Consider the following 15446-nt stretch of genomic DNA (forward strand, 5'->3'; position numbering starts at 1 on the left):
TCTGTTCCTGCAGCTGGATGTCTCTAATGGTATTCTGTATGACGGTCTCTGATGGGTTAGTACCATATACTGCCAACCGTTGTCGAACTCATTGCTGGAACAAGTCTTCAACTGACCGGGGTCCTGCATCACCATCCCTCTGATCCATCTCGGCTAGCTCACTGATCAGTGTGGCCTTGTTCTTTGTCCCACCGGTCCCTCCACGGCTCTCAAGCAAGTCTTTTAGCATGGTTCTCCTGCAGGCTGCATAGCCGGTCATTCATGGTGGTGGTTTGGAGTTGTCCCAGTAACTGGAGAGCAAATCCCACCGCTGCCAACCAATGTGACGAGACCCTTTGCTCGCCCGGTTCTGCTCTCCCGACACTCCTCTGCTACTAGTGAGTCAGCTTGCAGATTGCAATGTCTGATGGTCCAGTCATCCAAGGTTCCAGGATCCAAACTACAGCTATGTGCCGTTCAGACCCATTAAGAACACACACCAGGCAGGCTGTATGTATGTTCAAACAGGACTCACTTTAATGGCATCATTCTGCTGGTTATATACAGTTTTCAAGCTTATCATCAATCAAAGAACAATGAAGCAATCAGAATAATTAACCTGAGCCAATTATCTAATCATTTAGCCTGACGAGGTGACTAGGTGTCTCGTCTGCAATTCCCCACTATACAATACACATACAATGAACTTCAATCACATTCTAAAAGTCATTTAGTGGAGGTAATTATCTCCCAGAGACGTCCCGTCTCTGACAACAGCTATTAACCTGCAGAACACAATAAAAGGTATTTCGATGGGCCCCCCATCTCAGCACTTTTGGCTCCTCCTGCCTTCAGAGTGCCCCTATAGAAAGCCACAAAGTATAGTATAGACTGCCCCTATAGGAAGCCAAAAAGTATTGTATAGAATTCCCCTATAGAAAGGTACAAAGTATAGTACAGAGTTCCCCTATAGGAAGGTACAAAGTATAGTATAGAGTTCCCCTATAGGAAGGTACAAAGTATAGTATAGAGTTCCCCTATAGGAAGGTACAAAGTATAGTATAGAGTTCCCCTATAGGAAGGTACAAAGTATAGTATAGAGTTCCCCTATAGGAAGGTACAAAGTATAGTATAGAGTTCCCCTATAGGAAGGTACAAAGTATAGTATAGAGTTCCCCTATAGGAAGGTACAAAGTATAGTATAGCGTTCTCCTATAGGAAGGTACAAAGTATAGTATAGAGTTCCCCTATAGGAAGGTACAAAGTATAGTATAGAGTTCCCCTATAGGAAGGTACAAAGTATAGTATAGAGTTTCCCTATAGGAAGGTACAAAGTATAGTACAGAGTTCTCCTATAGGAAGGTACAAAGTATAGTATAGCGTTCTCCTATAGGAAGGTACAAAGTATAGTATAGAGTTCCCCTATAGGAAGGTACAAAGTATAGTATAGAGTTCCCCTATAGGAAGGTACAAAGTATAGTATAGAGTTCCCCTATAGGAAGGTACAAAGTATAGTATAGCGTTCTCCTATAGGAAGGTACAAAGTATAGTATAGAGTTCCCCTATAGGAAGGTACAAAGTATAGTATAGAGTTCCCCTATAGGAAGGTACAAAGTATAGTATAGAGTTCCCCTATAGGAAGATACAAAGTATAGTATAGGGTTCCCCTATAGGAAGGTACAAAGTATAGTATAGAGTTCCCCTATAGGAAGGTACAAAGTATAGTATAGAGTTCCTCTATAGGAAGGTACAAAGTATAGTATAGAGTTCCTCTATAGGAAGGTACAAAGTATAGTATAGAGTTCCCCTATAGGAAGCCACAAAAACTTCTGTTTTTACAATCACTTGCTTCCTTCTCTTGCCCAGGACTACATGTCCCATAAGCATTGCTCCTCACACATTACCGTTCTCAGGCATTTACTGACATGTATGGATGGTGTACTGAGCTGTATTTTCTGATATGTAAAGAAATAATGCATTCTGTATGCAGGCCAAATAATCGACTGACCAACTAATCCATTATGAAAATAGTTGCCAACTATTCCCATAATTGATTATAATCGATTAGCTGTTTCAGCCCTACATCTCTGATCTCCTACCAGTTCATTTCTTTATTCATGGACCTTAGTCAGAGAGTGAGGAAACAACGAGAACTGTCTTTTATAGGAGTGACAGTGATGAGGGGATTATAGGACGAGTGTCCCCTCCCCCTCTATCACTCATTACCATCTTCCCAACACAAGAAGTCCTGCACTTCCTTATTTAGTCCATGATTTAGTCATGAATAGCAGCGGGGCTGAGCCCCACCAGAGGTCAGAGAGTGAGGATGGGGGAGAACAACCAAGATGAAGACTGGACTGATCCTGAAGACCACCATCATTGGGTTACTGACTCCTCCCTCATTATCACTTTCTGTTTAAGGTTCCAAATGATGTTATCACATTATTATCAACATGTAAAAGTCTGTGCTCCAATCACATCATCAGATATAAAATGTCCAGCTGGTAGAAAATAGGAGCAAAAGACATAAGGCCTATGTAATGTCCAACTTATTATATAGAATACAACAGTTAGCATTGTAAAGTATCAGTATAATGTAATGTACAAGCAGGGGTGTCAAACTCAATTTCATTGTGGGCCGCATCAGCATTATAATTGTTATCAAAAGGGCGGTTGTATCTGTAAGATTAGATGTCCAGCGCATCCCCTTCCCTTACATTAGATGTCAAGAGCCACCCCACCATCAGAAGTTGAGTCCCCCACTCTCCCTTACATTACAATGCACCCCCCTTTTACTTATGCTGCTGCTGGGAAGAAGCTGGATGCATTGCTTGAAATCAGAAAGTAGGGGTCTGGAGGAGGACCAGAGGAGGGCTGGGGCCCTCCTGCAGCTGCAGGAGAGGTTTGAGGGCTACATAAAATGTCCTGGAGGGCCAGATTCAGCCCGCAGGCCTTGTGTTTGTCACCTGTGACATACAGTATATAGTGCAGGGGTCAGGAGTATGTAATGTACATTATACAGTGTAAGGGTCAGGACTCATGATATTGGTATTCAGTAATCAGTGGAAGATGAAATGTTTACATGAGACAAGTTGCAGAGATCCCACACCGCTGCCTCCCATCTCCTGAGACTGCACTCAGTGACTTGGGTCTGAGACTATACAGACATATCCCTCCAACCGGCACAGCCAGCAGACAGCACAGCAAGTAATCCTGGGAGAATTGTGATGTCAGAGATCATGCTAGACCCGGGCATGGGGTAGAAGACCCAAATCACATACCCCAGGTGCCTAGATCTAGTAACGCCTATGGTGAAAATGAACATTTTGCTTCCAGCTGAACCCCAGAATCTCCATAAATCCAGTCTAGAGACATAAATTGTGTCTGCAGCACAGAGAAGGAAGATTATCCGAGAGAAATACAGGAATACAGGACGGGGAACACAGCTCAGGAAAGTGACCAGGGGATTACAGGCTGATATCACCCAGTCCCCGCCCTACTCTGGACCAATCAGTGAGCAGTATGGGTGGAGGAATGGATTTCGTGTTAATGACCCACCTGTGCTGATCTCTGTAGGAGTGTCCTCCTCTATAAATGTCCCCGTTATTCCATCCTCCTCCATAGACTGCTGATCATCCCTCACATACGTCTCTTCTTTTTTCATCTCAACTTTACAATCTCTCAGGTTTCTTCTCTGAATAAAAATGACATCAATGGTAACAATGCAGATAATGTACAGATCCTAATGATACTATCAGTGATTGTTCCTCATCTACCTGATGATGGTGGGGGATGGTGTGACCTTCCTGTGTGGAATCCCGGGAATACAGAGGACGGGGACATCTCTCTGGGGGGTTTCTGTAGATGGATGACTCCACCATGGTGTCCTGGTACAGATCTTTGTGTTCTTTTAGAGACTCTGACTCCTCCATCACCCCGTCCTCATCATCCTCCTCTTTTATCTCTTCTTTGACCACAACTGTAGAATCTCTCAGGTTTCCACTCTGAATATAGAATAAAAATGACATCAATGGTAACAATGCAGATAATGTACAGATCCTAATGATACTCTCAGTGATTGGAGAAATAGACAGTGACATCCTGACACCTTATAGGAACCTGACACACACAATGATACAGTCACCATCCAGACACACCCCTTGTCTGTTACTGGATAGTGTCCCAGAATCCTCCTCACCTCTCCTGTCAGCAGCTCCATCATCTTCTTGGTGACTTCTAGAATCTTCTCCATGTTGTGTCTCTCGGGTTTTAGGGAGTCACATGGAGGCACTGTGATGGTCATGTGATCACCTGACTTCACAAGAGGAAATCTCTGTATTGAGGAACCAATAGAAATATCATGTTAGACTCCCAGAATCCTCCTCACCTCTCCGGTCAGGTCTGTGTTTTATTAATAGAGATAAGAGTGATGTCATGTGACCTCCCAGAATCCTCCTCACCTCTCCGGTCAGGTCTGTGTATTATTAATAGAGATAAGAGTGATGTCATGTGACCTCCCAGAATCCTCCTCACCTCTCCGGTCAGGTCTGTGTTTTATTAATAGAGATACGAGTGATGTCATGTGACCTCCCAGAATCCTCCTCACCTCTCCGGTCAGGTCTGTGTATTATTAATAGAGATAAGAGTGATGTCATGTGACCTCCCAGAATCCTCCTCACCTCTCCGGTCAGGTCTGTGTTTTATTAATAGAGATAAGAGTGATGTCATGTGACCTCCCAGAATCCTCCTCACCTCTCCGGTCAGCAGGTAGATGATCTCCAGGGTGAGGTTTAGTATCTTCTCAGTCATGTGACTCCGGTCCTCCTCCATCCTCATTGGTCCCGTCATTTGATCTATACAGGTCTCCTTGTAGACGGATAACTTTGGGAAATGAAAGTAAGAATTATTTGGATGGTATAGGTCACACAATAATAGGATGTGGATGTGAGGGGGGGAATAAGAGGGTTGCTGGATATTTAAGGACTACTGCCCCCATGGGAACACATTTAGTTTGGAATGTTTAGTGTTTGCTACATTTGTGAGGTCAGCCTGCTGACTGACAGGAGTGATGTCACTCTCTGCAGTAAGAGAAGAGATTGGATTGGATAGCAGGAGGATGCTGCTGGTGTAGTAGAGAGCTGTGGGGAAGGAGTCTATTATTTTCCCTTCAATGGCAGCCCATTGTGTGAAGGGGGAGGACAGCAGGGGGAGGGGTTTGTTCTCTTGGTCTATTTTGTGTCCTGCAACATATTTCTTGACCAGTGAGATGGTGAGGTGAAGGTTTCCTTCACTTGCTGGCAGGATTTCTTTAAGGAGCTCAGAAAAGTAAGTGCAGGTGGGGTGGGAGGAGCATCAGAGACCAAGAGCCCCTACGAGCCCTAATGCCCCCCTTACCTCAGAGCCTTACAGCCTGACTACCCCTTCAGAGGCCCCACAGCCCCACTAACCTCTCAAAGTTCTTCTGCACTATTATTTCCTAAAAGGCTCCCTAAGTCCTTCTGCTTCACTTCCTCCTCAGGGGGTCCAAAAGAGCCCATCAGATACAGTAAACCCTCAGGAGGCTCAATTTAGTTCCACTACCTCCTCGGAGACCCCTCAGCTCCTCTACTTCCCACAGAACCCCCAGGATTTTCCTCCCTCTGGCACCAATGATGGATCATATTTTTCATATCAGGCTGGGGAATGTTTTCTTCCTCCTGACCAGCAATGTAAGGGGCTCTATGTCCATACTCCTGACCCCTGCACTCCATCATTGTGTTGGCTGCATATTGAAATGATTGCCCATTTGCTGCCTGTGTAGTGTAATAATTGCCCTTTGTAGGACATGTATGGTCAGGGTGGTCATTGTCTTGTCTATTTATTGTCAGTGATGTTTGTTTAGAGGACCATATTACTAGAATGTATCTCCAGAATGAAGAGAATGTTCCGGCCCCATAAATGGGGAAATGTTCTGATTCTAAAGGGGTAAATCCACAAATAATAAATGTTGGGGCAGCGCTTGCACTATGGACAAAATATCTGAATCCACAACACGATAGTTCCAATACACCGTTCTGATAACAAATTATGTAGATGACTAGGTGTGCTGGGCTCTGTAGTCCCAAAGAGTTTGTGGTGCCTGAGAAGCAATAGATGTCTCTATAGCAGTAAATGGGGAATACTGGCATTAGGAGCAGAAGTGTTAATCCCCCGCCAGAGTCCCGGCTGCAGATACTCCATTGTATGGCGGGCCGGATACCCTTTTATGTAAACAGAAAGGGCGCCTCTCCTAACCTGGTGACATCCAACGCGTTTGGATTGGAAAATGCCAATCGTTGTCCAGGAGGGCGATTGTCCGGTGAAGAGGTCCTAAAAATCGATCCTACCCCCACCCAGATTCCTTAACCATTAATAGCCCAGAATAATTTAATATAACTTCTATATCATCATGACTATGGAGGAAGAGGACGGACATGACGGGGTTACTGGGTGTAAATAGAAAATAAGATCTTATTACCTCCTCTGCTGCCTCTTCCAGCGATGTCTCCTCTCTACTTCTTCCCGACTCACCTCTCACCCGGAACTTCCTGTCTGTACCTGACATCACTTCCTGTCTGTCTCCTATTGGATACTTCCCGTTTCAGTAGAAGTGAGATCACCATCTTGTGGAGTTCAGAGGAACTGCAGCCCAGAGAAATATCTCATAATGTGATTACAGCCTTGCCATTGCTTCCAGATGATGGACAGTCCCGGGATTTATTCCTCTGTCCCCTCATGTCCTCATCTCACAGGTTCCAGGACTCAGAGTGCGGAGTGTCAGTGAGGGGATGACGGGGGGAACACTCTCTGGGTCCCATCACCAGGCACTGCAATTATACCAGACTGTGGGGAGCAGTGATCTCCTTTCTGACAGTGATAGTAGAACTCCGACATCAGCAGAGAGGCAGCGGGAGTGTGTGATCAGGTAAGTACCACCACTGACCACCAATGCTGGGCTGGAGTTACACTTTATTCTCACTGACACCAACAATGGGGCTTATTTATTATCACTGACACCAACAATGGGGCTTATTTATTCTCACTGACACCAACAATGGGGCTTATTTATTATCACCGACACCAACAATGGGGCTTATTTATTATCACTGACACCAACAATGGGGCTTATTTATTATCACCGACACCAACAATGGGGCTTATTTATTATCACTGACACCAACAATGGGGCTTATTTATTATCACTGACACCAACAATGGGGTTATACTTTATTCTCACTGACACCAACAATGGGGCTTATTTATTATCACTGACACCAACAATGGGGCTTATTTATTATCACTGACACCAACAATGGGGCTTATTTATTATCACTGACACCAACAATGGGGCTTATTTATTATCACTGACACCAACAATGGGGCTTATTTATTATCACTGACACCAACAATGGGGCTTATTTATTATCACTGACACCAACAATGGGGCTTATTTTATCTCACGGACACCAACAATGGGGCTTATTTATTATCACTGACACCAACAATGGGGCTTATTTATTATCACTGACACCAACAATGGGGCTTATTGTATCTCATGGACACCAACAATGGGGCTTATTTATTATCACTGACACCAACAATGGGGCTTATTGTATCTCACTGACACCAACAATGGGGCTTATTTATTATCACTGACACCAACAATGGGGCTTATTTATTATCACTGACACCAACAATGGGACTTATTTATTATCACTGACACCAACAATGGGGCTTATTTATTATCACTGACACCAACAATGGGGCTTATTTATTATCACTGACACCAACAATGGGGCTTATTTTATCTCACAGGAAATCATCCCCACAGTGACTTGCTAAGTGAAGCGAGAGTCTTGATTGGTGGAGGAGAAATGAGGGAGTGGTTTGTTTGGGAAGATAAAACCAGCTATGAATGGAAGAAAAGAAATCACGGCTCCAGGGGGGTCTGCTGTGCAATCACAGGCTGGCTCAGGATACCGAGGGTGCTGGCTGTGCACGAGGCAAGCATGAAAATGAAGGGAAAGATGGAGAGCCGCACTCCAAAGACCGCTGAGGTTGTCTTTATTAAACGAACAGCAAATATAAGCCATGAATAAGCACTAACCCAGTGCGAAACGCGTCGGCTGTTCCCTTGTTTCTATTGCTGTAACCCTGTGATGTATTTGCTGTTCGTTTAATAAAGACAACCTCAGCGGTCTTTGGAGTGCGGCTTTCCATCTTTCCCTTCATTTTCATAAAACCAGCTATGATACGGTTCTCACAGCCTGCAATACTGCTGACCACCACTGGAGGGAGACTCTCCCACATTTATCTAGCTGGACACACACAGGCAGATACAAATCTTTCATACAATCTAAGGAGCGTGGAGCAGACAAGTGATCCCCACACACTTCAGAGGATCCCCAAGAATCCTGGTGTGATGACTTTTTCCCCCACCCCCCACACACATGATTTAGGGCAGATTGGATGAAGTGTGTGATGTGGTGTGTCGGGCAGTGATACACACACACATACAGATCCCTGTCTGCCAGATACAATCACTTCCACACACTGACAATAATCTGCATTAGGGAGGAGCTCCGGGTCTGAACAGAAGATTGGATGAACACTGGCTCCTCCCACATTCTTCTGATCATCCAACGTTTACAGCATTTGGTGCAGACGAATGTGACGGCTTCTGGCTGTCACTGGTTTCTAGGGAAGCAACAGCTGTGTCCTTAGCAACCAACGGCTTTGGGATTTACAAAAGACGTATTTGGGGGATTTTATTTTAACAAAAGACATTGAGAGTCTTTATTGCTTTTTTTTTTTTTTTTTTTGGTGAATGAGTAGAGGTGCTATGTACTATGTACCCCAAACTCATTCATGTAGGGGGGGGGAGTATCTGTTGGATGGCTTGGTGTGGTTCATAAGAAAGGGGTGAAGCCACACACTCACCCCTCCCCCTTTCCTGGTCAGCCAGGCTACATGCTTGGATGAAGGGTCTGGTATGGATTTTCTGGGGGGGGGGGCACACATTTTCTGTGTGAGGTCCCCCTTAATATCCATCTTACACTCAGAGGGTCTGCTGTGTATTTGGGGGGCTCTATACATTTTCTCATTCTTGCTGTAGGACGGGCTACAGAAAAAGTGGTATTTACTAAATGAAATGTCATTGTCTGCTTCTTTTTTTTAAACACACAGACCCACCAGAGGTCCCCCAAATACATAGAAAAACCTCGGGGGGTCTGTATGATGTTTTGGTAATTATAAGTGTATGAGTGTGATCTCAGGTATTAGTATGAAGACATGTCTGATGGAGGAAACTAAGGGGTCTACTTATAGAGAATTCATGGGATGAATGTGACAATCACTCATCCAGCCATTACATATTCTGCCCATAATGTAACAAAGTGATTTCCTATGATGATCAGCTCCATCTAGTGACCATAATGGGGTATTTTTCCTGACATACCTCCTGTGACGGTATTTGTATGATATCCCCGTCAAAGATTCCCTTCTTCCATAAGAACGTCACCCAATATTCCACTAGGAGGAATATTCCTGAGATCGCCCATTAAGCCACACATGAGTCCAGGCTTACTGCTAGAACAAGACTGAGTTTAATGTTATATCACACAGCTTATATGTCATTTCCAAAACTGTTACAATGACAAATCTCCGCCCCCCTCACACAGTGGGGGGTCTTCAATACAGCTCCTTTGAAATAAAGATATTTCTTTGAACTAATCAGTATCTAGCCGGTTCGGCTCCGCATATAGAGAGATAATTACCACAAGGAAGCAATCAGCATAATTAACATGAGCCACTTATCTAATCACAGTAACCAGTAAACACAGGGCTAGAACAATTAACATTTGAAACAGGACTAACTGCAGAAGAGTAATTACCATTACAGCCTTAAACAAGCAGGGAGGATTAACCTGAAGCATATAGGTAAAAAGTCCTTCACACCTCCATCAGTAAAAATATCACAATACCACATTATGGCCACTAGATGGAGCCAAGGAAATCAGAGTATGAAATAAAATACATCCAATATTCATCACAGCTGGGTGAATGCCGCTCACATTTGTTCAACTAATTTGCACCCCAAAATGTACTCAGCCAATGAGAGGGAATGACTCCATTTTTATTTTTATCCTGCTATCAATGGCCAACACGGTACAACACTTCATCCATGTCTTTGGTGATCTCTGATCTCCTTATGAACTCCGGGATGAACAATTCCTATCGCCTGACACCCGGGACATGTAGTTCTGAGGATTGGACAGGTCGGTTTTTTTAACATTTATTCCTGCTGTGTGCAAGTGAGGAGCAGGTTTACTTGTCGGATGGAAGCATTCGGGTGGCTGAGTGAATGTTTCCACACACCCCCGGTAAATTGCCCCCCACCACCGCGACACACACCCGCTATGTATCCCGGGCTCCTCTTGCCCATCTGTGGACCCGGGACCAGCATATCGGGTGATGATGGGTAGAGGGGAGGGAGGAGAGATGACATCACTTCCAGGTCCTCGTTGACAGTTTCCCCGCCATCAAGGCCAAGAAAGAATATAATGGAGTGTGATCTGTATTACATTACATTCAGTGCAGCACAGGGGAGACATTGGGGGTCTTTTAGACCCGGGATGTCTCATTAAAGAGAACCTGTCACCAAAACATCATCACATAGGGGACTTTTTGTCCTCTGTCAGTGTTTCTCAACCTTTTTTCAGTCCAGGCATCCTCCAAAATTATGGACAGTCTTGAGGTGGAAAGAAATGGAAATACTGCACTGTCAAAATGATTCCAAACAAATACTAATGCTGCAACTTAAAATGTGAGATACACACAAAATGAACATAAATAAGAAAAAACAAGCTGCGCAAATATTATAAGTGTCGACCACTGAGTGGACAATCAAAGATGAAGAAGGTCTCCAAAGAGAATGTAGAACCCAATTTTAGTGAAATTCAATGAAAAATTAGTCCTCAAATAAGATTTAGTCTCTGTGACAAAAATAAATGAAAAGTGATTCAAAGAGTGATCGTCTCTCTCAAGATGTGCTGCTCCTCTAGAGGAAACAAATGGTGTAAAAAACACCACAAAAGGTGACCAGAGATAGTAAAGGGGATATTCCACCACAATGATTATCAGCTTCTTACCAGATGAGAAGATCCCAATTAGAGATCTTCTGTGAGCCTGTGGCTATGAACCCAGCCTCAAGGTTTGTCTAGCAAGGATGTCTTCACCCCAAATCTCTCGGATCCTCTGTCGCTCAGGACGATGTTGATCACACCCAAACAAGAGGAAAGGAAAAAAGGGCGCACATAGCGTAATCCAGTAGTAAATTTAATAAAATATGAAAATTAAAAACACACTCACATTTGAGTAGATATAAAATTGCGTGTGAAAGTTCTGTAGCCGGCCGGCTAACACAGCCCGTTCACTCCGGGACTCAGTGTAACGCAGTGGCGTCAGCCTTGAGGCGCCCTCCAAAATTATGGACAGTCTTGAGGCGCCCTCCAAAATTATGGACAGTCTTGAGGCGCCCTCCAAAATTATGGACAGTCTTGAGGTGCCCTCCAAAATTATGGACAGTCTTGAGGTACCCTCCAAAATTATGGACAGTCTTGAGGTACCCTCCAAAATTATGGACAGTCTTGAGGCGCCCTCCAAAATTATGGACAGTCTTGAGGTGCCCTCCAAAATGATGGACAGTCTTGAGGTGCCCTCCAAAATGATGGACAGTCTTGAGGTGCCCTCCAAAATGATGGACAGTCTTGAGGCGCCCTCCAAAATTATGGACAGTCTTGAGGCGCCCTCCAAAATTATGGACAGTCTTGAGGCGCCCTCCAAAATTATGGACAGTCTTGAGGCGCCCTAATCTAAAATGTAAAAACTATTCTAATAGTTCCACATAATACAACAACATCCACACACGTAGGACACCCAACATTATAAGTGATTTATTCTTACAAAGCAAATAGACTTTTACAAACTGGTCCTGACTAGTATTCCAATGTTTCTCTTCTCCCTCAGTTTTTCTCCATCACTCAGCTAATGAGACCCCAAAGCTGATGGAGAGAGGCGGGGGAGGGTCACACAAGGATGATATCCAGACAACTGACAACCTCCTTATCAGCTCATGATGGCATTGGTCATTAGGAGGTTGGCAGCTAGAAGGATGTAATGGTGACAATGAAAACCTGAGGCTTTGTATAACCAAAAGTCTTCATCCACCCTCCCGATTGTATACAATTTTGGGGCAATTGTGTGGCATTTTGCCAAGGAACCCAGAAGAAAACTCAGGGCACCCTGGTTGAAAAAGGCTGCTCTATGTGATGAATTTTTTTTTTTTTTTTTAAACCCAGATGCCTCCACATATACGCATGTACCAAGATAAACTCACACATTGGGGTGACTACACCTGAAAACATTGATTGTGATACACATGTTACATATCGCTGCACACACCGGAATGAGAGCAATAATTCTATCACCAGACCTTCTCCATAACACTAAACTGATGACCTATAGGGGGCTTTTAAAGAATCGCCTATAAAAAATATAGGGTACTGTCACCATTTCACAGGCGCACACAAATTTAAGGTTTGACATGTTGGGTATCTATTTACTCCTCAGGTTTTATATTTTACCCAAAAATTTGGTAATTTATTGTGTTTTTGTGCCCCCTAAAAATTTACTTGTGTGTGTTTTTTTACTGAACTCTTGCGTTTCCTAGACTTTTGCGATAATATTGTGTGACATAAAAAATTGGAACTACCACATTTTATTCTCTAGGGTGTCTGCTTTCATAAAATATATATCATGTTTTGGGGGTTTTATATAATCTTCAGGCCTAATTTTTTTTTAACTCCTTCCCGCCTGGCCTATAGCAGAATGATGGCCAGGCGGGGGTTACATTATCCTTGACCTGACGTCATATGACATACAGAAGAATAAGCCGATTGGGCACGTGGCGATCAGTGGTGCGGTGTGTCGCCTCCGACACACCACATCTCCAATATCGGTAAAGTGCCTATGACGTAGGCTCTTTCCATGTGATCAGCTGTGTCCAATCAAAGCTAATCACATCGTAACCAGGAAGTGCCGGTTATCGGCTTTCCTTTATTCATGCTGAGAAGGAGTAAGAAGAGGAAAGCCGATCAGCGTCTCTCCAGACGGGGGGATCTGCACTGATATTCAGCATTGATTATCAGTACAGGCCCATCAGTGATAATCGCCTGTGATGGCCACCAGTGCCCAACAGGGATGTCAATCAGTGCTCATCAGGTATGCCTGTCAGTACCTCCTCACCAATGCCATCTATCAGTATCGCCCATCAGTCCTGCATATTAGTACCTCCTCATCAGTGTCCATCAGTGAAAGAGAAAACTTACTTTTTTACAACATTTTTATAACAGAAACAAAGAAAAACTACTTTTTTTAAACATTTTCTTTTTTTATTTGTAGCACATAAAATGAAAATGCCAGAGGTGATCAAATACCACCAAAACATAAGCTCTATTTGTGGGGAAAAAAGATAAACATTTCATATGTGTACAGTGTTACATGACCGCACAATTGTCATTCATAATGTGAGAGCGCTGAAAGCTGAAAATTGCCCTGAGCAGGAAGGGGGTGAAATTGTCCGGTATTGAAGAGGTTATACATGTGGGCAAAAAACTCCTGCAAAACCGGCTCTGGCAGTGAAAGATTTAAAGGAAACGTTCCCCCTAGGGAAGATGTTACATGTTCCTGCAGCGGCTCAGCGATCTGAGCTCTCTGTGTGACAGCAGTGCGGGGAGAAGTTCCCCGTACCGGCTGTCACTTTATGAAAAGCCGTGACATTCATTCACAGAGTTCTGTACTTTTTCGATGTCGGCTTGTAGTTTTTAATGAACTCCCACACCGCTGCTGAGCTCTCTGGTAGATGAGGAACAAAGAGATTGTCATAAGGGACAAGGAGATTGGGACCCCAATTCAGTCCCTTGGACAAGTCATTTTTTCCAAAAATGTCCATACCCCTGGAACTGTTTCTTACATGATGAAGATCAGCCATGGAGTATATCTGAGGTGTATATCAGGGTGTGCTTCTTCCCCACATGAGAGCTGTGATGTCCAGCAACATTCATATACAAGACATTTCCCACACTCAAGGCACTAATACACCTCGAGGGTTGTGTGGTGTGATAGACTCACCCAGGACAGAGGCTTTTGTTGGGGTCTTGCCTACTGATTATGGGCCATGGGTTTTAAGGAAACACTACTCTTTGTGAGGTGTATGCCTGGGGACCCTTGAAGTAATTTAACTTTGGATTCAAGTCCATGTTCCCCTAAGACACACAGACGCTGGGAATCATGTCAAGGGCCTATAGATTGTCTGCTATAGTGTGTTTATTGTAAATGATGCTGCGTACACACGGTCAGAATTTCCAATGGAAATAGTCAGATGGGAGCTTTTCATCAGATATTCAGACCGTGTGTATGCCCCATCTGACTTTTTCCGTCACAATTTCCAACGGACTTATATAGAGAGCAGGTTCTCTATTTTTCCGTCGGAAATTCCCACAGAAGTTTGCCCGGTCAAAAGTCCGCCCGTGTGTACGCGACATAAGTTCTATTGTGGCTTCTGGGTCCTTCACTTGTTTGTGTTAATTAACTCTGCTATTGTGTGAAGGAGTTCTGTGTTGATATTTATGATAATGTGTATTGTAGTTAGGGAGCTAGGAGACAGCAAGACTATGACATGAAAGGTCATATCTCAGAGTCACCTAGTCTGGAAATGATTAGTTAATTAGCTCATGTAAATTTAGTAATTGAGTAATATGAGCAGGAGGGGGAACCTCCTCCTTAAATGTATAAAAGACTGTATTCTGTATTCTAATAAAGAGTTCATGTTCCAGCTTGTAGCCAAAAAGTCCTGCCTTGTTCGTGGTTGTAATATGCGGCAATAATATCTAATATCTGTATTCAGATTGGAAAGAAACGGTATATGACAAAAACACTCAAGTAGAGTGTGGGACATTTTGTTACATGTGGGATCCCTGATGTACAGGAAGACAGAACTTCAGTGAGGAACATTTCCCTCACTCAGGACAGGAAAGTGGCTTTTCCCCTGTGTGAGATCTCTGATGTGTGGAAAGATTGAACTTCCGTGAAAAACATTTCCCGCACTCAGCACAGGAATACGGCTTCTCCCCTGTGTGAGATCTCTGATGTGTGTCAAGATTGCACTTCATTGAAAAACATTTCCCGCACTCAGGACAGGAATACGGCTTCTCCCCTGTGTGAGATCTCTGATGTGTGTTAAGACTGGACTTGACTAAAAAACATTTCCCGCACTCAGGACAGGAATATGGTTTCTCCTCTGTGTGAGATCTCTGATGTTTGGAAAGATAGGACTTCTGTGAAAAACATTTCCCGCACTCAGGACAGGAATGTGGCTTCTCCCCTGCGTG

Source organism: Rana temporaria (assembly GCF_905171775.1).
Source record: "Rana temporaria chromosome 4 unlocalized genomic scaffold, aRanTem1.1 chr4w, whole genome shotgun sequence".
Lineage (NCBI taxonomy): Eukaryota > Metazoa > Chordata > Amphibia > Anura > Ranidae > Rana > Rana temporaria.